The sequence below is a fragment of the Saccopteryx bilineata genome, chromosome 8 (assembly GCF_036850765.1).
Source record: "Saccopteryx bilineata isolate mSacBil1 chromosome 8, mSacBil1_pri_phased_curated, whole genome shotgun sequence".
Classification (NCBI taxonomy): domain Eukaryota; kingdom Metazoa; phylum Chordata; class Mammalia; order Chiroptera; family Emballonuridae; genus Saccopteryx; species Saccopteryx bilineata.
The window spans coordinates 70,503,246-70,529,166 of NC_089497.1; the positions used below are offsets into that span (position 1 = coordinate 70,503,246).

Consider the following 25,921-nt stretch of genomic DNA (forward strand, 5'->3'; position numbering starts at 1 on the left):
TGTGGCACATATACACTATGGAATACTACTCAGCCATAAGAAATGATGACATCGGAACATTTACAGCAAAATGGTGGGATCTTGATAACATGATACGAAGCGAAATAAGTAAATCAGAAAAAACAGGAACTGTATTATTCCATACGTAGGTGGGACATAAAAGTGAAACTAAGAGACAATGATAAGAGTGTGGTGGTTAGGGGGGGGAGGGGGGAATGGGAGAGGGAAAGGGGGAGGGGCACAAAGAAAACTAGATAGAAGGTGACAGAGGACAATCTGACTTTGGGTGATGGGTATGCAACATAATTCAACGACAAGATAACCTGGACTTGTTATCTTTGAATATATGTATCCTGATTTATTGATGTCACCCCATTAAAAAAATAAAATTATTATAAAAAAAATAAATAAATAAATTTAATTTTGTCATATTTATTCCATTTAATTACCATGAAAGCATGCTTGGACTTCGTATTTTTTCTTTAATATTTGACTTAATTATTATAACATATTTCTCAGAAATTTGTATATAGTGCGCCTACAATTATTTGTAGGATTTTAAATGTGCCCCAACTTCAAAAAGTTTGAGAACCACTGGACTAGTGGATAAAAAAGACTGATATACACAATCACACACACACACACACACACACACACTGGAATATTACTTGACCATAAAAAAGAATAAAATCTTAACATTTCTGACAGTATACATGGACCTAAAGGGTGTTATGCTAAGTGACATGGCACCCAGAGAAAGACAAATAGCATATGATTTCACTTACATGTGAAATCTAAAGAACAGAACAAATAAAACGGAAACAGATTCATTAAAAAAAATGTGAACTTCACATTATACTCAATTCCCTATTACATTAAGCTGCATTGAACAATTTTTTATTTTCTTATAGCAAAACAGACTGTACTACTGTAAGACTGTAATACAACCATTTAAAAATGTGCTGATATCCCTGGCCAGATAACTCAGTAGGTTGTGCACAGTCCCAATACACAAAGGTTGTAGGTTCGGACCCCACTTGGGACATGTACAGTAACAGACTGGTTTCTTTCTTTCTCTCTCTCCTTTCCTCTCTCTCTCAAGTCAGTAACTAAATATTTTTAAATGTGCTAATATAAAAATACCTATGAAATAAATTGTAAAATAAGCCCTGGCCAGACAGCTCAGTTGGTTAGTGTCACCCCAGTGTGCCAAGGTTGTGGGTTTGATCCCCAGTCAGGGCATACATAAGAATCAACCAATGAATGAACAGATTAAGTGGAACAAATCAGTTTCTCTCTCTAAAAATCAATTAAAAGTGTAAAAAAATTGTAAAGTGAAGAGAGCAAGGTACAGAACAGTATATATACTTTGATTCCTTTTGTTGCAAACTGGGGAAGAAAAGAGACAAAGGAGATGCTGGCAGTTTAAATTTTTCTATAAGACCAAAAACAATTAACAATAATTGCCCCTGGGAAGTGATTTTGCTTTAACATTTTATTCCTGACTATAATGTTTAAATTTTCTTTTTTCTTTTTAATTAAATTTTTTTTTTTTTTTTTGGTATTTTTCCGAAGCTGGAAACGGGAAGGCAGTCAGACAGACTCCCACATGCGCCGACCGGGATCCACCTGACATGCCCACCAGGGGGCGATGCTCTGCCCATCTGGGGCGTCGCTCTGCTGCAACCAGAGCCATTCTAGCGCCTGAGGCAGAGGCCACAGAGCCATCCTCAGCGCCCTGGCCAACTTTGCTCCAATGGAGCCTTGGAGGGGAAGAGAGAGACAGAGAGGAAGGAGAGGGGGAGGGGTGGAGAAGCAGATGGGCGCTTCTTCTGTGTGCCCTGGCCAGGAATTGAACCCGGGACTCCTGCATGCCAGGCCAACGCTCTACCACTGAGCCAACCGGCCAGGGCCTGAATTTTCTAATCATGCCAAAAAGAACAACATGATAGATTGTAGGTGTCTTTATGCTATTTTGTTTTCTTCTTACTTCTCTATATGTTAAAAAGAACGGAGTATAGAACAACTGGAATTCTCATGCACTGCAGGTGGGAGTGTGAAACAGGACAACCATTTGGGAAAACAGTCTGGCGGTTTCTTAAGCAGTTAAACATACCTTACCATATGACTAAGTCAGTCTACTCCGAAGTATTTACCCAAGAGAAAATAAAAGCATATATCCATAAAAACTTGTACACAAATGTTCACAGCCACTTTATTTGTGATAGTCAGAAATTGGAAACAACCTAAAATGTTCGTTAACAGGTGAATGGATAAACAAATTGTGATATACCCATACAACAGACTATTACTCATTAATGAAAAGAAACTGATATATGCAACATGAATTAATCTCAAAATGGTGATGAGTAAAAGCCAGCTTAGAAAAAAAGTATATATTACAATGATTCCATTTATATAAAATGCAAACTAGTCTACAGTGACAGGAAGCTGATCAGTGGCTGCCACGGGAAGGAGAAAAGACAGGGGAGGGGAGAGAAGGATTACCAAGGGGCATAAGAAAAATTGGGGGGAAAAATATATTTCGGGGATGATATATATATTTACTATCTTCATTGTAGTGATGGTTTCACAGGTGTGTATGCTAAAACTTATCAAACTGTAAGCTTTAATATATGTAGTTTGTGATATGCCTATTATCCTTAATAAAGATGTTTAAACACACTATTAAATATAACAGAGTCTGCCAAAAATGTATACAGAATACACAGCGGTAACCCTCATACACTGTTGGTGGAAATGTAAAATGCTGCAGCCATGGTGGATAACATTTTGGCAGCTCTTCAAAAACTTAAACACAGAATTACTGTATAAAACCAGCAATTCCACTCCCAGGTATATATCTAAGAGAAATGAAAAAATATATATATCCATGCAAAAATTAGCATATGAATATTCATAATAGCATTATTCATAATAGTGAAAAAGTAGAAACAATCCAAATGTCTACCAACTGATGACTGTATAAATAATATGTGGTAAATTCATACCATGGAATATTATTAAGCAGTAAAAAAGAATGAACTACTGATACACAGGTGAACTCTGAATAAATCATGCTAAGTTAAAGAAGCCAGATACAAAAGGTCACATGTTAATTCTATCTATATGAAATGTCCACAGGCCCTGGCCGGTTGGCTCAGTGGTAGAGCGTTGGCCTGACGTGCAGGAGTCCTGGGTTCAATTCCCGGCCAGGGCACACAGGAGAGGCGCCCGTCTGCTTCTCCACCCCTCCCCCTCTCTTTTCTCTCTGTCTCTCTCTTCCTCTCCCGCAGCCAAGGCTCCACTGGAGCAAAGTTGTCCTGGGCACTGGGGATGGCTCCATGGCCTCTGCCTCAGGTGCTGGAATGGCTCTGGTTGCAACAGAGCTATGCCCTGGATGGGCGGAGCATCGCCCCCTGGTGGGTGTGCCGGGTGGATCCCAGTCAGGCGCATGCGGGAGACTGTCTGACTACCTCCCCGTTTCCAGCTTCAGAAAAATACAAAAAACAAAAAAAAAAAAGAAAGAAAGAAATGTCCACAAACAAAATCTATAGACAAAAAAAGTGGTCCCCAGGGGATAAGGAGAGAGGAGAACTGGGATTGACTGCTAAAAGATACAAGGTTTCCTTCTAGGGTGATGGAAAAGTTACATAATTAGATAGTAATGGTTGTATAACCTTGTGACTATACTTTGTACACTTTAAAACAGTGAATTTTACATTATGTGAATTATATCTCAATAGAAGTATACAACCTCAAATAAACTTTTTAAAAACAAAATAGATAAAAATCACCAAAATATCTAAAACCCTCGGTCACTTTTCAGATAAGCAGAATAAACAATTCTTGCTTAGGAGAACTAGTTCTACCTCTCCTTGTCTGCAGTCACCAAAGTTCACATGACTGAACATCTAACAATTACCTTCTAACGGATTAATATTTCACTTCTGCCTTCTCTCCATTACTAAAATGCTATTCCATCCTTTAAGAATCAAATTAAATTCCAACTCATCCATGAAGAGCACTCCAGCTGTCAAAAACTTTTTTTTCCCTTATACCCACAGAACAGATGATATAGAAACAATATGCTTCACAAGTCTTGTTTTCTAGGAGGTAAAAGTGAATGGACCCCCCCACTCTTCATTTGGCAGCAGTGTAGAAAAAAGAATGAAAGGGCAATGGCTGGGAAGCTCTGTTTGTTAGAGAATCATCCCCATATGCCAAGGTTGTGAGTTTGATCCCCAGTCAGGGCACATACAAGAATCAACCAATGGCCCTGGCCAGTTGGCTCAGCAGAAGATCATCGGCCCAGCGTGTGGAAGTCCCAGGTTCAATTCCCGGCCAGGGCGCACAGGAGAAGTGCCCATCTGCTTCTCCACCCTTCCCACTCTCCTTTCTCTCTGTCTATCTCTTCCCCTCCTTCAGCCAAGGCTCCACTGGAGCAAAAAGATAGCCCGGGCACTGAGGATGGCTCCATGGCCTCCACCTCAGGCACTAGAATGGCTCCAGTTGAAGCAGAGCAATGCCCCAGATGGGCAGAGCATCGCCTCCTGGTGGGCATGCCGGGTGGATCCCGGCTGGGCGCATGCAGGAGTCTGTCTGCCGCTCCCCACTTTTCACTTCGGAAAAATACAAAATAAAAAATAATTAACCAATGAATGCATAAATAAGTGGAACAATAAATCAATGTTTCTTTCTCTCACTCTCCCCTTCCTCCTTCTCTAAAATCAACTTTAAAAATTAAAAAATTATAATAACTAAGGTGCCGACCTGTGGTGGTGCAGTGGATAAAGCGTTGACCTGGAAATGCTGAGGTCACCAGTTTGAAACTCAGGGCTTGCTGGATAAAGGCATGTAAAAGAAGCAACTACTGTGAGTTGATGCTACCTGCCCCCCCCCACTCACCCTTCTCTGGAAGGGAGGGAGGGAGGGAGGGAGGGAGGGAGGGAGGGAGGAATACTGAGGGATTAATTTAACTAAGGAATTGAAGACTTATACAATTAAAACTATGAAATAGTTCTGAAAGAAATTAAAGGAAAAAGAAATTAGAGCCTGGCCCGGCAGTGGCACAGAGGATGGAGCATTGGACTGGGACCCAGAGGATCCAGACTGGAAATCCTGAGGTCACTGGCTTCAACGTGGGATCACAGACATGACCCCACGGTCTCTGGCTTGAGCCCAAAGGTCAGTGACTTGAGCAAGGGGTCACTCGCTCCACTTTGGCCCACAGCCCCATCCCCATTAAAGCACAAATGAGAAAGCAATCAATGAACAACTTAAGGAGTCACAACGAAGAATTGATACTTCTCATCTCTCTCCCTTTCTGCCTGTCTGTCCCTATCTGCCCTTCTCTTTGTTTCTGTTGCACAAAAAAAAAAAAAAAAAAAAAAGAGACATAAACACAACAGTTCAAATGCTATAGAAATGTTTGCCTGAAACCTATATACTTTTACTGATCAGTCACCCCATTAAATTCAATTTCTAAATAAAAAAAGATATAAATAAATGGAAATACATCTCATGTTCATAGATTAGAAGATTTTTGTTAAAATGTCAATACTACCCAAAGTCATCTACATATTCAATGCAATCCCTATCAAAATTTCAATAACATTTTTGCATAAATAGAAATGCCTATCCTAAATTCACATGGAATTTCAAGGGGCTCTAAATAACAAAAACAATCACGAAAAAGAATAAAAATGGAATACTTACACTTCCTGATTTTAAAACTTCCTACAAAGCTACAGTAATCAAGAGTTTGGTATCGGAATAAAGACAAATCTAGAGGCCAATGGAACAGAGCAGAGAGACCAGAAATAAGCCTTTGAATATATGATCAAATAATTTTTGACAAGGTTGCCAAGGCCATTCAATGGGGGAAAGAATGGTCTTTTCAACAAATGATGCTGGAAAAATTGGATATCCACAGGCAAAAGAATGAAATCAGACCTTTATCTAACACCATATACAAAAATTAATTTAAAATGGATCTAGGACCTGCCTGGCCTGTGGTGGTGCAGTGGATAAAGCACAGACCTGGAACACTGAGGTCGCCGGTTTAAAACCCTGGGCTTTCCCAGTCAAGGCACACATGGGAGTTGATGCTTCCTGCTCCTCCCCCTTCTCTCTCTCTCTCTCTCTCTCTTTCTCTCTCTCTACCTCTATCTCTCTGTCTCCTCTAAAATGAATAAATTTTTAAAAAAACAGCATTATAAAAAATGTATCTAGGATGCTCTGGTTTCTCTTCAGATCATATAAATCTTTCACCTTTTAAAAAATGGATCTAAAAAAAAATAAAATAAAAAATGGATCTAGGACCTTAATGTAAGACAAAACAACAAAATGCATAGAAGAAAATATAAGACAAAAGTGTCATGACATTGGATTTGGCAATGCTTTCTTGAATATGGCCATTAAGGCACAGGTAACAAAAGAAAAATAGACAAATTAGACTTCATGAAAACTTAAAAATTTTGTGCATCGAAAGGTACTATCAACAGAGTAAAAAGATAATACTGAAAATGAGAGAAAATATTTGCAAATCATGTACCTAAAAATGGATTAATTTCCAGAATATAGAGAGAACTCTTAAAGTGCAACAAGAAACAACCCAATTTAAAAACAGGCAAAGGACTTGAATAGATTTTTCCAAAGAACATATTCAAATGGCCAATAAACACATGAAAAGTTGTTTAACATCACTAACATTAGTAAAGTGCAAATCAAAACTATAATGGCCCTGGCCCGTTGGCTCAGTGCTAGAGCACTGGCCCAGTGTGTGATGTCCCGGGGTCGATTCCTGGTCAGAACACACATGAGAAGCAACCATTTGCTTCTCTACCCCTCACCCTCACCTCTTCTCTTCCCCTCCTGCAGCCATGGCCCAACTGGTTCAAGTGCATTGGCCCCTGGCACTGAGGAGGGCTCAGTGGAGCTTCTGCCACAGATGCTAAAAATAGCCTGGTTGTGAGCATGGCCCCAGACAGGGGTTGCCAGGTTGATCCCCGTTGGTGGGTCAGGGTGTATGCAGGAGTCTGTCTATCTCCCCTCCTTTCACTTGGAAAAGAAGAAAAAACAAACAAACTGCAACAATATATCACCTGATACCCATTAGGATGGTTACTATTAAACAGAAAACAAATGTTGGTGAAGATGTGGAGAAATTAACTCTTGTGCTTGCTGGTCAGAATGAAAAATGGTCCAGCTGCTATAGAAAATAGTGTGGCAATTCCTAAAAAAAAAAAAAAAAAGGAATTACTGTGTTATCCAGCAATTCCACTTCTGGGTATATATGCAAAAGAACTGAAAGCAGGGCTTTGAACAGATATCTACAGATAGTATGGTATATGCGCACCACATTCTTAGAAGGATTATTCACAACAACCAATGAATGCTGAATAAAATATAGACATACAGTGGAATACTGTTCAGCCTTAAAAAGGAAATTATGACACATGCTACAATCTGGGTGAACCCAGAGGTTGCTATACTAAGTGAAACAAGCCAGTCACAAAGAGACAAATATTGTATTATATGATTCTACTATGTCAGCTACTATCTAAAGAACTCAACAAATTAGAAAATTGTTTGTTTTTTATAAATAAAGAAGCGCAGAGGATAGAAACAATTTCACAAATGGTCAACAAATGTGAAAAAAAATCTTTTTTAAAAAAGGTTTTACTTATTCACTTTAGAGAGAAGAGAGAGAAAGAAGGTGGAGGGAGCAGGATGTATCAACCACCATATATGTGCCTTGGCCAGGCAAGCCCAGGGTTTCAAACCTACGGCTTCAGTGTTCCAGATCAATGCTTTATCCACTGCACCACACAGGTCAGGCAAAAAAATCTTCAACTATATTAGTAATCAAGGAATGGAAAAATAAACAAGCCATCAATTTTTCACCTATAAATTTAGTTTTGGGGTAGAGGGAAAAAAGGTATCTTGAAGAAGCGGAACTGTTTTCTAATTCACACTCACTGTCTTTACTTCCTCACATCCCATTCAGTTATTCCACTCTGCTTTTTCACCTTCCACTTCTAGAACTCGGGATAGTACTACCAATGTCCAAAACCAATAAGCTCCACAATGCCAAATCCAACTGAGCATCTTACCAAACATCTTAGAAATGCCGATAAAAGGACCAATTCTCCATCTTCCAGAAATGTATCTCTTTTGGATTCAGTAATATCAATCTCCTGCTTTTTCTCTTACCTCATTGGCTGTTTCTGTTCTGTGCTCAATCTTCTTCCTCCACCTGGTGGAGTCCACCAGACCTCAAACTATGGAAGTGCCTGAGCCTCAATTTTCACTATCTATTCTCTTTCTCCCTAAGTAATCCCATAGAGTCCCAAAACTTTGGTATCACCTGTTTAACAGACCCCTCCCAAATTTTTATCTCCAGCTCTAGGCTCTCTCTGTTGTGAGTTCCAAGCCTGTACATCCAACTGCCTCCTCAACATACAGACTTCATACCTAACATGTATCTCAAATTTAAAATTCTTCTCAGTAAAAAGCACCATCTATTTGTAGTTGTTCAAAACAAATATTGATAAGCAATGACTTCTCTCTTTCCCTAATCAATACATTCCCAAGTCTTATTCATTCTTCCTCCAAAATATTTTTTAAATCTTTCTACCTTTCTCTACCTCCATTGTCATGGACCTAGTTCAAGACATTGCAAACAGCATTGTAACTGGTCTTCCCGTAGCAGTCATATTATGATCCTTACCTACTTAAAACCTTCAAAGAATTCCCATAATAACTAAATTCCTAATCAGGGCATCATCTGCTCCTATCTTTGAAAGAATATACAAAGCCAAAAAGGTACAATCAATGTTAATATCTGTAGGCAGGGAAAGTATGCCTACTTTTCCTCATTCTGCTTGTCTGAATTTTTAAATTTTCCTATGAGGAATACCTGCTACTTGCTTATTAAGAAAGAGGAAATGAGCCTGACCTATGGTGGCGCACTGGATAAAGCATCGACCTGGAACACTGAGGTTGCCAGTTCAAAACCCTGCCCTTCTCTGGTCAAGGCACATGGGAGTTGATGCTTCCTGCTCTTCCACCTTTCTTTCTCTCTCTCTCTCTCTCTTTCTTCTCCTCTCCAAAATGAATAAAAACAAATAAATTTTTTTAAAGTTAAAAAAAAGAGGAAATGATATTGCTAAATATTACTTATTACATCGCATTTTACATGCTAATCAGAAAAGGAAACAGAAAATTGTAGGTAATCTCTAATTGTTATAAACTTAGATGAAAATACTAGCAAACATATATCAAACTCTAAGGATTACTGGTGATATTTCCCTCCTTTACTTTATATTTTGTAACAATTACAGTTGTAACAGTATAAAAAATGTTATGATATAAAGCTCATTGTCTTCTGCAATCTGGCCACAATCCACCAAACCAGCCTTTCTTCCAACTACTCACTTTCCCAAGCTTTCCACTCCAACGCTGCACTCTCACATCTCTTTTGCTTTAACTCGAATACCAACCCTGGAATATCCTTTCTAAACTCTACTCATCCTTCACGCAGGAAGCGGACGGTAGGAATGGCGACAGGTTGGAGGGAGATTCCAAGATTCTTTTTGGTAAACCCACAACTTGCTAGTGCTGGGGCCAATCCTCATCTCCAACCCCATTACAGACCACCAACTAACCGCTAACAACCTGAAAGCTCCGGCCACTGGGGCTCACGGGACCCCCACCCCCACCCCTCAGCGAGCGCTGCGCCCCTTAGAAAAGGACGCCCCCCGACCACGCATATACACAAATTCCGGGTTCCCGCTTTGGAGACTCCTCCGAGGTACACACTCGCCCTGGATCCAGCCTCCTCCCTCCGATCCTCTCCTCCCTGCACTCACCCGCCGCCTCCCCCTTCTCCGCACCTGGGGCAGCAGCCAGCTGAGTAAGGCAGGGGCGCGCACGTGCCCGCGCCACCCCCGCCCAGACAAGGCCCCGGAGAGCAGAGCGCGCTCCCGGCCGGTCCCATCCCGCTCCCGCCAACACTCACCCTCACCCTGGTCCCGTCTGAAACGCAGGCCGCGTGGGACGCCGCCCGACAGCACCGGGGAGGTGAGGGAGCGAGCAAAACCCCGCGAAGCTCCCGCTGGCCACGAAGCCCCAGCGACCCCAGAGCCCGCGGAAGCACAAGGCTCACTGCACCCCGCCCGGCCCCTTCTGCCCCGCACGTCACCAGCAGGGGCGGGGCGGGGCGCGCGCGGCGGCGGCGGGGTCGCGCGCGGCCAGGAGGCGGAGCTCAGTGGAATGTGGGCGGGGCCGAGCGGGGCTGGCCCTGGCCCAGACCCTAGTCCAGACCCGAGTGGCCCCTTTTCCTGGGGAGTATGGGCATCGCTTATGGTAGTCACCATCATTTATTGTTTCCCTTCCTAGAAGGAAACGGAGTGTTCCAGCCCCAAGTTTGACAGAATATTCATTCTGCAAATATTTATGAAGCTTACACAATACAGCATTAACAACAGTGGTTATGATTCTTTGCCTATCATCTTGTACCAGCTTTGTGCTATGTGCTAGGAGTACAGATAACTATGCAGTTACTCCCAGCCTGCCTCACAGATGCAGAAACAGAAGCTCGGAAAAGGCGAGTCACACAACTAGTGAGTGACAATCCATCAAGTCCAGTTTTCTTCCTAAATATCTCTTGAGCCCACCCTGCCCTTTCCCTTGCCCTATACCACCCTGCCCCAGACTCCTTTATCTCTCTGCTCAAGACTGCTCTCACCTTCCAACTGGTCTCTAAGGATCTGTTTCTGTCCCCTTTTGATCTGTTCTCCTCACATATAAAGATTTACTACAGGAGACATGTGGTAGGTTTACAGAGGATTTACTTTGTAATTGTTTTAAGCATTACATATTTTGCCCTGGCTGAATAGCTCCGTTGGTTACAGCGTTCTCCCCAACACACAAAGGTTGTGAGTTCAAGTCCCCATCAAGGCGCATACAAGAACAGACTGATGTTCCTATCTCTCCCTTCCTCTTTCTAAAATCAATAAGTAAACTACAAAGAAATAAACTTTACATATTTTATCAACTTTTTGGATGTATTTAATATTTAATAAAAATGTTTTAAAAGATTTACATTTTATCTCCAATAGCAAGCCAATGCATTGCACTTAGTATGAACTCAAACGTATTTGTTGAATAAATGAATAAAAGGGCCAGGAACTGACTCCAAAGTCCTGCATGGTAAGAGAATCCAGGGATTTATGTCTGTTAGATATAACCCCGATTAACAATACTTGTTCAGCAAATTTTTATTGCATTTCTATTCTGTGTTTTGGCACTGTGTGCCAAGCCCTATATTAGGTACTAAAAATCAGAAATGAACCAAACAGTGACTTTGGCCAGTTGGCTCAGTGGTAGAGCATCGGCCCGGTGTGTGGAAGTCCCGGCTTCAGTTCCTGGCCAGGACACACAGGAGAAGCACCCATCTGCTTCTCCACCCTTCCCCTTCTCTATCTCTCTCTTCCCCTCCCACAGCCAAGGCTCCATTGGAGCAAAGTTGGCTCGGGCACTGAGGATGGCTCCATGGCCTTTGCCTCAGGCGCTAGAATGGCTCTAGTTGCAACAGAGCAACAGCCCAGATGGGCAAAGCATTGCCCTGTAGTGGGCTTGCCGGGTGGATCCCGGTCGGGTGCATGCAGGAGTCTGTCTCTGTGCCTCCCCACTTCTCACTTCAGAAAAATTAAAAATAAAAAAAAAGGAAATGAACCAAACAGTTCCTGTCCTTGTGAAATTTACCCTCAGTCTTATGTGAAATGCCAGGAAAGGCTTCCCGGAGCTTTAAACTATGACTGATAGAGGAATTGGAGAGATAAAAATGAATTTCATGGAGCCCTAGTCAGATAGCTCTGTTGGCCAGAACGTCATCCCAATATGCAAAGGTTACTGTTTCAATCCCCTGTCAGAAACAAATCAATGCTTCTATCTCTTTCTCTCTCTAAGATCAATAAATTAAAAAAAATTTTTTCACTGAGATAGAAGTAGGTTAAGAGGTTGGTATGAGTGTGTCAGTGTTCCCCTACTTTTGGGGTCTAACCTGAGACAGAGGCCCAGAGGCATCCCATTAAGCAGGGGGTAGGGGATGGGGTTGGAAGTCCCCTTTCCCCGGCCCGGTGCAGAAGGCTGCTGGATTCTGGCAGAAGTCTTAAAGTGAGAAGGGCTTAGGAGCAGAAAGGAGCATTGGGCATTGGGGAGGGGGAGGAGTCCGAGAAAATTGTGCTGGGTGTCCACAACTTGCACATGGCATACTGGAAACCTAGCCTTCTCTATATGCTCCCTGCCAGGTGGGCAGAAAGTAGCATGCGTGAGAGCCATGGACAGACCAATGAGCACTGTGCCAGGGCCCAGCTGATCCTAAACCAAAGGCAAGGGCAGACTGATTGGTGAGGAATGGCTGGAGAATGTGGCTAAGACCCCAATGGTGGACAAAGCTGAAGACTCCAGCAGGGGTAGAAATGCTCCCAAGCCAGCTGTGGAGTGAAGCAGGAATAGAGGAGTGAGGGTAGGAAGATAAGATGCCAGACTCCTAAGGTGCTGAAACAATAGATCGTGAGCTGGCCAGTCAGCGAGCTCAGCAGCTGATGTCAGCAGGGCCATGGTGACCAGGAGTGACTAGGGAGCAGAAGCCAGTGAGGACCCAGGTTATAGCCCCCAGCTCTGCCACTTCCTTGAAGTTTCCCTTTGATCCCACAGGCCATCTTATGGGGGGTTAGTTCTGACAGGGCTGCAACTTCAAATTGACTGAATATGTACTCCAAATGAGACTGCTTAAGATCAGATAAACTTTGGCCATGTAGTTTAGTTGGTTAAAGCATCATCCCAATACACCAAGGTTATGCGTTTGATTCCCAGTCAAGGCTTATACAAGAATCAAGCAATGAATGCATAAGGAAGTGGAACAACAAATTGATGTTTCTCTCTCTCCTTTCCTTTCTCTCTCTAAAACCAGTTAAAAATTTTAAAAAAGCCCTGATAACTTTATTTATTTATTTATTTATCTTTTTTTTTTCTTCTTTTTTCATTTTTCTGAAGCTAGAAACAGGGAGAGACAGTCAGACAGACTCCCACATGCACCCGACCGGGATCCACCCGGCACGCCCACCAGGGGTGACGCTCTGCCCACCAGGAGGGCGATGCTCTGCCCAACCTGGGCGTCGCCATGTTGCGACCAGAGCCACTCTAGCGCCTGAGGCAGAGGCCAAGGAGCCATCCCCAGCGCCTGGGCCATCTTTGCTCCAATGGAGCCTTGGCTGCAGGAGGGGAAGAGAGAGACAGAGAGGAAGGAGGGGGTGGGGGTGGAGAAGCAAATGGGCGCTTCTCCTATGCGCCCTGGCGGGAATCGAACCCCGGTCCTCCACACGCTAGGCCGACTCTCTACCGCTGTATTTATCTTTATTTTAGTGAGAGGAGGGGAGGCAGAAAGACAGATTCCCACATGCGTTCCAACCAGCATCCACCAGGCAAGCCCACTAGGGGATAATGCTCTGCCCATCTGGGGCCGTTGCTCCATTGTAACCAGAGCCCATTTTTAGCACCTGAGGCAGAGGCCATGGAGCCATCCTCAGTGTCCCAGGCTAACTTGCTTGAGTCAATCGAGCCATGGCAGTGGGAGGGAAAGAGAGAGAGAAAGAGACAGGGGAAGAGAAAGAAAAAGAGAAAGAGAAAGAGAAAGAGAAAGAAGAGTGAAGAGGCAGATGGTCATCTCTCTTGTGTGCCCTGACCGGGGAATCGAACCTGAGACTTCCACACGTGGTACCGACATTCTACCACTGAACCAACCGGCCAGGGCAAGCCCAGATAACTCTAATCAGCAAGTTTAAAGTTAGCTTAGTCCAGCCTGACCTGTGGTGGTGCAGTGGATAACGTGTCGACCTGGAAATGCTGAGGTCGCCGGTTCGAAACCCTGGGCTTTCCTGGTCAAGGCACATATGGGAGTTGATGCTTCCAGCTCCTCCCCCCTTCTCTCTCTCTGTCTCTCTCTCTCCCTCTCTCTCTCCTCTCTAAAAATGAATAAAGAAAAAAAATTAAAAAAATAAAGTTAGCTTAGTCCCTGATAGGAATTAGAACCTATGAGAAAGTTTGCATTATTTAAAGAAAAATAACATAGCTACAGATTTTTACACATATGCATGCAATGTGTCCCTTTTAATAACAGAGATAAGCTCTGGAAGGAAGTGAGAAGGGTGCTGAGAAAGCATAGCATAAGGGGGACCAAATTTAATGGGGAAGTAGAAAAGTCCTCCCTGAAAAAATATTAAATGAAACCTGAAGCAGTTGGAGCTGTTGGGTTAAGGTAAAGCCTAAGAGAAGGTTAGAGAAGTCCAGGGTAACTTAAGCAAGAGCAGAGTGGCTAGGGATGGGGCTGAGAGTTAGGAGCAAGATCACACAGGAGGTAGTGTAAAGATTTTGATCTTCATTGCAAGAACAACAGGAAGTCATCAGGGGTTTTAAGTAGGGAGTGAATGTATTCAATTTCCTCTCAAAAAAAAAAAAAAAAATCACTGGCCCTGGCCAATTCACTCAGTGGTAGAGCATCAACCTGGTGTGTGGATGTCCCAGGTTCGATTCCCAGTCAGGGCACACAGGAGAAGCACCATCTGCTTCTCCACCCTCTCCCTCCCTCTCCCCTTTTTACTTTTTCTTTCTCCCCTCCCTTCCCACAGCAGTGGCTCCATTGATTGATTAGAGCACATAGCCCAGGTGCTGAAGAGGGCTCTGTGGAGCCTCCACCTCAGGTGCTAAAAATAGCTTGGTTATGAGCATGGCCCCAGATGGGCAGAGCATCAGCTCCAGATGGAGGTATCCTGGTGGATCCCAGTCGGGACACATGCGAGAGTCTGTCTCTCTATTTCTCCTCCTCTCACTTGAAAAATAAAACAAAAACAAAAACAAAAATCATCACTTATCCTGGCAAATGGCTGAGGAACGACTGGAAGGGTATATGCACAAAGAAGCAGCCAGACACCTGGAAAGCAATTTGAGTTGCCCAGGTGAAAAATGAGGGTGGCTTACACGGGAAGGTGGGGATGGAGGGACGTGGATGGATTTAACAATTGGGGAGAAAATATGAAGAAACTTGGTAATGAATTGGGAGGAGACTGGGAAGGGAAAGGAAGGAGGCTGGCCCCTACTAAGTCAAATGAGAAAAAAATCACCCCATCCTTTAGGGCGGACAAATTCCTGTGTGGGGCACACAGCGAGTAAGTGGCTTGAGGTTGGATTTCAGACCCCTCCTTGGCCAGGCCTCCTCAAGCATCACTCACCAGTACAATCACAAGAGGTGGAAGGGGGTGGGGTGGAGAGGAGTGGAGTATGGTGGGGGGTTGCTGTTATAAGTACAATATTGATGAAAGGAAAGCAACTAGTATTGAAGTTAATTAAGAAGTTTCCAGGAGTGTTGACAATGACCCAGGAAAAGGAGCCAGTAGTTTAGAGGGGCCTCACACTGGCAGACAGCCTGCAGCTGAGAAACAGGAAGCCTGAGAAGGGGGTGACCCCAAAGCTCGGCCTCAGTGGACAGGGAAAGCAGCTCAGACAGAAAACTGTTGCTAAACCGACCAGAGATTCCTAGGCCCCAGGTGTCCCGGCCTCCTCGCTGGGAAAGCCAACCCCCTTCCTGGGATTAAGAGGAGCTGGACTCCTAGGGCCCTTAAGGTAATGGGATTCCCTTACCAGCATGCAGATACTAATTAGACTTGTAAAATGTTTTATTTACAGCCCCAAGCACACTGTTAAAGCAGTTAGTGCCTGGCGATTACATTCAGGAAGTTAAAAATAAATGATTGTCCCTAATAAGGTCCAGACAAAAAGCCAAACATTTGGTAGGCTTATTTGGATTTTGGTAAAAACCAGATTCCACTCTGGCAGTGTGGCAAGGAGTTAGGCAGGTATTAGCAGAGCAAGGCGATGGGCCAGGCCCAGAAGGTCAGCGGGGAGAGTGCCTAGTCAAGGGCAAAACTGGGCAAACAAGGACCTCACCCCCAGGCTAACCTTTCCTCGCCCAGGGCATGGGTTTATTTGAGCCAAACTGAGGACATGCTGGGGAGCAAGACCTCGAATGCTTCGCAGAATAAGTTCTACAGTTTCTTTTATCCATTGGAAACTTTAAAAGGGGTATAAAGAAGGTGGGAGAAACAAAGTGGGGGTGGGATTACAGGATAATGAACAAGATTATGTGCTCTCTCGAGGGTTGGTACCTAAATGCACAATGGCTGTTTCAAACCTTTCACTAAAGAAATTCTATGCCTGGGGCATGACTACCCACCATGACCTACCCAGTTAGGAATTTATGAAAAATCATCCCATGAGGTTACTTCCCATAGAACCCCTGTTTTTTTCCCTATCCAGTTTCATAAAAAAAACAAAGCTGCTAGATGTGGAGAAATGGACCTCTCATACACTGCTGATTAACTGCTGATGGGAATGTAAGGGATGTAACACTTTGTGACCCAGCAGTTAGCTCCTAGGCAAATATCTGAAGAAAATGAAAGCATATGTCCACACAAAATTTGTACAGAAATGTGCATAGTAAAAACGTGTATTAATACAGTTATTAAAATAAAAGGCCTAAAAAAATAAAATAAAATAAAAGGCCTCTTGTCATAAACTAAAAATGTCTGAACATTACTTGTAAAGGAAGGTAAAATAAATATAAAATTTCCACTGTAATATGAATAGTTTCCGGTGGAACTTAGACAATGTAAAAAGGGGAATGTACAAAGTTAGTTTTACTTAAACTCGTGGGCCTGACCTGTGGGGGCGCAGTGGATAAAACATTGACCTAACACACTTAAGGTCACTGGTTTGAAACCCCCAGCTTGCCTGGCCAAGGCACATATGGGAGTTGATGCTTCCTGTTCCTCCCTCCCTTCTCTCTCCCCTCTCTAAAATAAATAAATGAAATCGTCAAAAAAAAAAACCCAAAACTTCTAAGTCAAATTTTTTGTTTCATTTTTCTTTTTTATTGATTTTAGAGACGGAGAGAGAGAAAGGGAAACATCAACCATGTTGTTCCACTTATTTATACACTCATTGGCTGATTTTTTTAAAGTCTTTTTAAAATAATTTTTAAATTGATTTCTTTAGAGAGAGGAGAGAGAGAGAGAAAAAGAAAGAGAGAGAGAAAGGGGGTGAGGAATGAGAAGGATTAACAACTTGTAGTAGTTGCCTCCCATAAGTGCTTTGACTGCCAAGTCCAGGGTTTAGAACAGGTGACCTCAGCATTCCAGGTTGACACTTTATCCACTGTGCCACCACAGGCCAGGCCATTGATTGATTCTTGTATGCGCCCTGACTGGGGATCGAACCCACAACCTTGGTGTATCAGGAAGATGCACTAACCAACTGGACAACCCGGCCAGGGCCCTGGGTCAAATTTTTAAAAACCAAAGATTTTTTCCAGTTAGTTAGTGCATCTTCCTGATACACCAAGTTGTGGGTTCGATCCCCAGTCAGGGCACATACAAGAATCAACTGATGGATGCATGAATAAGTAGAAAAACAAATCAATGTCTCTCTCTCTTTCTCTTTCTCTTTCTCTCTAAAATTAGTTAAAGTACTTTAAAAAAACTAAAGACTTTCGATTTTAATTTGGTTACATTTTGTTATATATGTAATCAGCTTTTAGGTGTCCAGTTAATACAATACTGAGATATTTTCATTAAATTGTTTTTAAATTGGACTTCCACACTACAGTTCTCTGTTATGAAAGATAAATAATAACCCTAGTACTCAGCTTATTTATTTATTGATAGAATTTTTTATATTCTTTAATTTCTTTGATGGTATTTGCTTGCATTATCCTCTGCTAGCTTTTATCATGATCTTTTCCTGGCTTCCTAGTTAATGGCCCATATATTCTAGAACTGCCCCCAAATGTCCTTAGTCAAGAGGTTCAATCCTGACTGTAAATAGCCTTCATTCCCAAATAAAATAAGAGACCTCTGGTGGCCTAAACTGAGCCAAAACAAATAATGCTGCATATATCAGCTTTAAAAATCAATTACTGCCCAGAGTGCTAGCCTGTAGACTCTGATGTTAGGAATTGTATTCTGCCTTCACAATGGGGCAGCCAAAGGCAGATTGTTGTCCTGTAATCAATTCTCAGATTCCTCCAATGTAAGTGAACAGGTGCTTTTAACTGGGATGAACATTCTTCTATAAATTGACTTTGCCAGTAAGACATATCATGTGTGTACTATTTTAGTCTAAACATCTTCAAACTGATCCTTTGACCATTATGTTTCTCCTATGCTTGTAAAATGCCTTATTCATATGTTAGAGTAAACTCATCCAGATTTGGGGTTCCCCAGCTGAGTAGCAATAATGTCAGAACAGTCTTAAATGTGCCTGGAGAACTGTTCACTGTTCACATTATAAAAGAAACCAAAGAAGGGGAAGCTATCAGGGAATTTTCCCTGTTGCTTTATTTTCTATTCATTATAGATAAGACCAAAAAAAATAAATAAAAAAAATAGATAAGACCAAGTGGAGAATTTGAGTAGACAGAGTTTCTGTGTAGCAAGATGTTGGGTCTTCATGACCCTGAGTGCAAGTAGTCTGTTTAAAGTAAAAACAAAACAAAATACAAATAATAATATGGGGTATAATAGCTGGGAAAACTTTTTTTGATCCCTTAATTGTAATTGTTTGTACAGTGTTGACATTTATACTTTGTATAAAATATTTATTTATGTAACAACATAGGGATAAGTAGCTGTGCCCTTCTCTCCTATTTTCATCACCCCCATCTCTCTTTTTCTTTTTTTCATTGATTTGAGAGAGAAAGGGAGAAAGATAGAGAGAAGCATCAACTTGTTCTATTTAGTTTTTCCATTTAGTTGTGCACTCATTGATTGCTTGTTGTACATGCCCTAAGCAGGGATTAAACACACAACCAAAGTGCACCAGGATGCTTTATACACTGAGCCACCCAGCCAGGGCTCATCTGTCTTCTTCTTCTTTTTATTTAAATGGTTATTTTATTGATTTTTTTAGAGTGAGAGGAAGAAAGAGAGAGAGAGAGAGAAACAGAAACATCAATCTGTTCCTGTATGTGCCCTGACCAGGATTGAACCGGCAACCTCTGTGCTTTGGGATGACGCTCTAACCAATCCAGCTATCCAGCCAGTCCTCTCTTCTTCTTCTTATAACTCTCCTTTTTTACTTGACATACACAGAAGTGTAGCAGACTTCATATCCATTTCCAACCCTCCCATCCCTAACCTCTTCTATAGAAGCTGGAAAGTTAAACACTCATTTTCCTGTCCTTCCTTGCAGCCAGGAGTGACCATGTGGCTCAATTCTAGCCAAGAAGATAAAACCATGAGTTCAGTGAATAAAAAGAGAGCCTCCCAAAGAAAGTGGAGGATTGTAACTAGTCCTGCCTTTGCCCCTCTGTGCCCTTGAATTTGGTTGTGATGCCTGAGGGTACAGCATCCATCCTTCAACCATTAGATTACAAACCAACATGTTAAAAATGGTGGGGCAGAGAGAAAGCAGGAGCCTGGGACTTTAATGACAGTATTGAGTTTTGTCCCAGGCTTGGACTGCCAACTTGCTGTGTAAGAAAACTATTATTTATTTATTTATTTATTTATTTATTCATTCATTTATTCATTTATTTATCTCCAGGCTTTCTGTTATTGCAGACAAGCACCTTCCTGTATGACACGCGAGTTCTTCAATGTGTTTCTTTCCTTAGTCTCCTCAACTTCTGTGATTGTTCTTTCTCGGTTTCTATCCCAGCCTCCTTCTTCTCAGCTAATGCCTAAATTCTGAAGTTTCTAGGTCCTCTGTTCTTGGTCTGTTCTTATTTCTTGAATAATTTTTTTCCTGTACACAGCTTCAACTGCCCCTTACGTACCTGTGAGTTCCAAATCTATACCATTGAATTTGGGCCTCTTTCCTGAACCTGGACTGTTATTTTCAAGTGCCTTTAAGACATTTTCCCTTGCATGGCCCTGAAGCAGCTTCAGCCTATCCACAATTAAACTCATTTTTCCCATTCAAAACTTATTTTTCCTCCTTTCTTACCTATTTTGGTCAGCAGCTTCACCACCCATTCTGGTATCTGAGATAGTCTTTGGAATCTTCCACTGCGAATCTACTCTCACAGATCACATCCAGTTAGTCTCCAGATGTTACTGAGTCCATTTTCTAAATTCTTTTCAGGTCAGGCGCCCACCCTCTCTTACCTGGTTTCCTGGCCTCTCCTCCTAATTGGCTGTGCTGCCTGCCTACTCTCTCCTTCTAATGCGTCTCAACGGCAACAGTCAACTTTCTACAACACAAGTCTGGTCACCTTGTTCTACTATTTAAAACACCTCACATTGCTCCATGCCCAGTGCCTCTTCGAAGACCTGTGGTTCTCAGACTTTACAGTTCATCAGCATTACCTGAAGGTCTTGTTCAAACACAGATTGCTCGGCCCTGGCCGGTTGGCTCAGTGGTAGAGCATTGGCCTGGCTGCAGGAGTCCCGGGTTCGATTCCCTGCCAGGGCACACAGGAGAAGCGCCCATCTGCTTCTCCACCCCTCCCCCTCTCCTTCCTCTCTGTCTCTCTCTTCCCCTCCCGCAGCCAAGGCTCCACTGGAGCAAAGTTGGCCCGGGTGCTGAGGATGGCTCCGTGGCCTCTGCCTCAGGCGCTAGAATGGCTCTGGTTGCAGCAGAGCAACGCCCCAGATGGGCAGAGCATCGCCCCCTGGTGGGCATGCCGGGTGGATCCCGGTCGGGCGCATGCGGGAGTCTGTCTGACTGCCTCCCCATTTCCAACCTCAGAAAAATAAAAAAAAAAAACCACACACACAAAAAACCCCCACAGATTGCTGGATCCCTCCTCCAGAGTTTCTGAGTCAGTAGGTTTGGGTGGGTCCTAAAATATGCATTTCTAACAAGTTTGGGGATGATACTGATCAGGGACCACATTTTAAGAACCACTGGCTTAGGCTATAATTAAAACTCATTAACATCAAATTTAAGATAATTTACTATTCACCTTCCTAGTTTCTGGCTGCTGTTCACTACATTTCTTTGATATTTCCAAAGTCAGCTTCCACTTTTATGTGAAGTCAAGGTCTTAATTCATTCTCTTCCCCCTCCCTAGAATGCAGGTCTCCCTTCTTCTTCCTTGCAAACTCCCTTCCAATTCTTCAAGGAAGCACCTGCCTTCCTTTCTCCTGAAGAATTAATTTACTGCTTTCTCTTCTACACTCCTTTGGCACTTCATAGTTTTGCTATTTAAACTGTGGTCCTCAACCAACAGTAGAGACATCACCTGGGAGCTTGTTAGAAATGCAGAATCAGGCCCTGGCCGGTTGGCTCAGCGATAGAGCGTTGGCCTGGCGTGCGGGGGGACCCGGGTTCGATTCCCGGCCAGGGCACACAGGAGAAGCGCCCATTTGCTTCTCCACCCCCTCCCCCCTTCCTCTCTGTCTCTCTCTTCCCCTCCCGCAGCCAAGGCTCCGTTGGAGCAAAGATGGCCCGGGCGCTGGGGATGGCTCCTTGGCCTCTGCCCCAGGCGCTAGAGTGGCTCTGGTTGAGGCAGAGAGACGCCCCGGGAGGGAGAGAGCATCGCCCCCTGGTGGGCAGAGCGTCGCCCCTGGTGGGCGTGCCGGGTGGATCCCGGTCGGGCGCATGCGGGAGTCTGTCTGACTGTCTCTCCCCGTTTCCAGCTTCAGAAAAATACAAAAAAAAAAAAAAAAAAAAAAAAAAGAAAAGAAATGCAGAATCGTGGCCCAACCTCAGAGCTCCTGAACCAGAATCTGCAACTAACTAAACAGGACTCGCAGATGGTTCTAGTGCTTACTGAAGTGTGAGAAGCACTGCTGGGCCATGGCCGGGTGGCTCAGTTGGTAGAGCATCATCCGGACACACTGGGGTCGAGTTTTTGATCTCTGATCGGGGCACAAGACTCAATGCCTAAATGAGTGGAGCAATAGGTCAGTGTTTCTCTCAATCTCTCTCCCTCTCTCTCTTTCCCTCATCCTCTCTCTCTAAAAAAAAATCAAAATAAAAAGAAGCATTGCTGTGCAGGGCCTTGTCCAAGGCACTTTGATGACAGTATTTTCTTTGATTTCTCCAACAGTCTCATGGATCATCATTATGGCCTACAATTTATGAGAGGAAGTGGAGGCAAGTAATAGCAGAGCTGGGATTCAAACCTAAGGCCATCTGGCTTCATAATCTGTGCTTGCTCTACTATATGACTGTCTCCCTATTACAGATCTTCACACACAGTATTGCAGTCATCTATCCCTAGGTCTGTCTCCCTGTCCATGTAAGGAAATCCTGAGCAGGGCAAAGTCCTATTGTCTCTATAGGCTTCAAGGATGAAAATTACACACTGGAAACAGGAAAGAACCTGTGTTCTTTTTCACTGACAACTCTGGTTCTGATAGTAACTTTGGGTAGGATGGGTTTCTTGAAGAAAAGGCTTTATACATAGCTTTTAAAATATCACAGCTTTATTGACATATAATTCATATATAATCTAATTAACCCACTTACATACATTTTGATAAAAATGGGATTATTGCAGATGTGGGGTAGGGGTACCAACAGGGGTCAGGGAGAGCAGTGGCAGAGTAAGACAGGAATAAAGCTTGGGCAGCAATCTATGAGGACTTCCACTTAGCATAACAGGAGAGGGAGTAGCTGTGCGCCAAACCAGGAATCTTAGAGGGCTTGGGAGGCTTTATAATTTCCCTGTTCCTTTTTTGTTTCAACACACTCCTTCTGTTTCTTAGAGTTGTTCTTAGGCAAATAAATACTCATTGCCTACTCTGTGCCAAGCATTTTGCCAGATCCGGGAGATAGAGTTAGGATAAAAAGGATATAGACTTTTAACCAATGTTTGGGGTTTTTTTATAAATAAATTTTTATTTTAATGGGGTGACATCAATAAATCAGGGTACATATATTCAAAGAAAACATGTCCAGGTTATCTTGTCATTCAATACCCATCACCCAAAGAGAGATTGTCCTCCGTCACCTTCTATCTAGTTTTCTTTGTGCCTCTCCCCCTCCCCCTCTCTCTCCTTCCCTCCCCCTGCCCCCCGTAACCACCACACTCTTGTCCATGTCTCTTAGTCTCGTTTTTATGTCCCACCAATGTATAGAATCCTGCAGTTCTTGTTTTTTTCTGATTTACTTATTTCACTCCGTATAATGTTATCAAGATCCCACCATTTTGTTGTAAGTGATCCGATGTCATCATTCCTTATGGTTGAATAGTATACCATGGTGTATATGTGCCACATATTCTTTATCTAGTCTTCTATTTTTTTTTACAGTGATTAAAGCCTTTAAGCAAACTCTTGGCCAGTACAGCAAGAATCCATAAAAGAGTAGTGTCCTTAACATGTTCACCAAGTCCAAGTTGGCCCCAACACCATGCCAAATCCCTGAAAAATGCAACCCAACCCCAGTTCAGTCTGTTAGGAGCTGTCACAAGGAGCAGGAGTCCAGGAAAAGTCCACGTCCAGGAAAAGTTTGCATGGCACTGGAATTGTTGTCACAATTCTATACTTTGCAGCTCACGTCCAAGTCCCAATGACCGCTGCTTCTAGCTGGTAATGATTCAGGTAGACTGGAAAAGCCATCTGCAGCATGTGTGGATATGGAGCTTCTGTTCTCCTCTGCCTGGAGAGATGAGACCAGGTTGCTTTTCCCTGGAGCTCTGCGACTGTGGCTTGGTAAAGAGAACATTGGGATACACTAAGCAGTCTCAGTGTGGCTTCTTCAGTGTTCCTTGGTTGAAGAGTCCTTTTAGTTTAGTCCAAAGTTGGTTTTTCCAGATGATAGTTCTTAAAATTAGTTTGTAATCCACTTTGGTTCTGGGAGGTAGATGTTGGTACGTCCGCCTACTCCAGCGCCATCTTGTCTTCTCCCTAACCAATGTTAAAAGAAGTAAGCCAACCTGACCGGTGGTGGCACAGTTGATAGAGCATTGACCTGGGACGCTGAGATTTCAGGTTTGAAACCCCAAGCTTGCTAGCTTGAGCACAAGCTCATCTGGCTTGAGTGCAGGCTTGCCAGATTGAGCATGGGGTCGCGGGCATGAGCATGGGACCATCATTATTGCTGGCTTGAACTCCCATTTCCACTTCCCATCTAAGCATGCATGAGAAGTAATCAATAAACAACTAAAGTGCTGCAACTATGTGCTGATGCTTCTCATCTCTGTCCCTTCTTCTCTCTCTCTCTGTCCTTCAAATAAGTAAGTAAGTAAGTAAATAAATAAATAAAAGTGAGGCAAAGAAAAGACTTTTAAAAATGTGGGTGGAATTAGAAGAGAACTAAAAGCTGCAGGAAGTATTTTAAAAATGGGGGAGGTGCCCTGGTGGGGGAGTGCAGTTGGTTAGAGCATTGTTCAGATACCCAAGGTTGGGGGCTTGATTTTGGTCAGGGCACAGGCAGGAATCAACCAATGAATGCATGAATGAGTGGAACAACAAATCAATGTTTCCCTCTCTCCCTCTCTGCCTTCTTCTTTCTGTAAAATCAATAAATTAAAAAATTGGCCCTGGCCATTTGGCTCATGGTAGAGCATCAGCCTGGCGTATAGATGTCCAGGGCTTGATTTTCAGCCAGGGCACAGGAGAAGTGCCCATCTGCTTCTCCACCCATCCCCATCTCGCTTCTTTCTCTCTATTGATCTCTCTCTTCTCCTCCCCTCTTGTAGCCATGGTTTGATTAGAGCAAGTTGGCTCCAGGTGCTGAGGATGGCTCCATGGCCTCTGCCTCAGGTGCTAAAAAAATGGCTTCAGTTGCAACAGAGCAAGGGCCCCAGATGGGCAGAGCATTGCCCCCTAATGGTCTTGCTAGGTGGATCCGGGTTGGGTGCATGTGGAAGTCTGTCTCTGCCTTCCCTGCTCTCACTAAATAAAAAAATTAATTAAATTAAAAAAAAACAAAGATGGGAGAGGCTACAGGGAAACATTCATAGAGAGAGGTTGAAAATCAGAGAAGGAGGTATAAGGAAGTCCCTACATGCCAGGTGAGGATGATTCAGAGTTTAGATCGGGGTAGTCAACCTTTTTATACCTACCACCCACTTTTGTATCTCTGTCAGTAGTAAAATTTTCTAACTGCGCACCGCTTCCACAGTAATGGTGATTTATAGAGTAGGGAAGTAACTTTACTTTATAAAATTTATAAAGCAGAGTTACAGCAAGTTAAAGCATATAATAATTACTTACCAAGTACTTTATGTCAGATTTTCGCTAAGTTTGGCAGAATAAATCTTTATAGAACAACTTACTATAGTTAAATCTTTTTATTTATACTTTGGTTGCTCCGCTACCGCCCACCATGAAAGCTGGAACACCCACTAGTGGGCGGTAGGGACCAGGGTGACTACCACTGGTTTAGATGGAGAAGGGACACTTAAATCAGGGGGAAGGGAGAGGTTAGGAAATAAATATTGAGAGAAATTCTACATCATGTCCTTTAAGTCTCTGAAGGAGAAGGCAAGATCAACTGCTGAGAACAAAAGAGAAGACAGTGGAGTACTCCAGGGGCAAGGTGAGTGAGTTGTTGTGGAAGAAAGGGAAAAGGAGAGATATACATTGAAGGCTTGGCAGGAATATCTTGCCTTGTTGTGGTTGTAGATCACAAAATTTTTGAGGTATCAGTTTGCAGCTAATTGATTTTTTCTACCAGTCTCAATAGCTTGGGAGAAGGATCATAGAAAGCCAACAATTGTATTGATACACATGTCAACAGTAGAAGAGTAAGTAGAATGGGAGGTCAAAGGGGTGAGGAAATTTTGCATGCTGGTTACGGGTTGGAATGCTATTATAATCATGGAATGTAGGTAAACTAGGGGCCTGTGAAGGGATATTGGGTAATCTAGGGGCCTGCATGAAGAGATGTTAGAAGATTGGAG

The 25,921-nt window shown here is 43.1% G+C and overlaps 1 protein-coding gene across 5 annotated transcripts in view; it reads right to left on the bottom strand.

Annotated features, from left to right (window-relative positions):
* The window catches only part of YEATS2 (YEATS domain containing 2), a 127,112-nt gene extending 116,922 nt beyond the window's left edge, over positions 1–10,190 (bottom strand). For 3 of the 5 annotated variants that reach the window (XM_066240932.1, XM_066240933.1, XM_066240928.1), the window contains exon 1: positions 10,025–10,190. The gene's annotated coding sequence lies outside the window, so the exon portion shown is untranslated. Of the gene's footprint in view, positions 1–7,106; positions 7,238–8,962; positions 8,987–10,024 lie in introns of those variants that run through there. The other 2 variants (XM_066240929.1, XM_066240930.1) reach the window with 2 other exon arrangements.
* Positions 10,191–25,921: the final 15,731 nt, after the last annotated feature.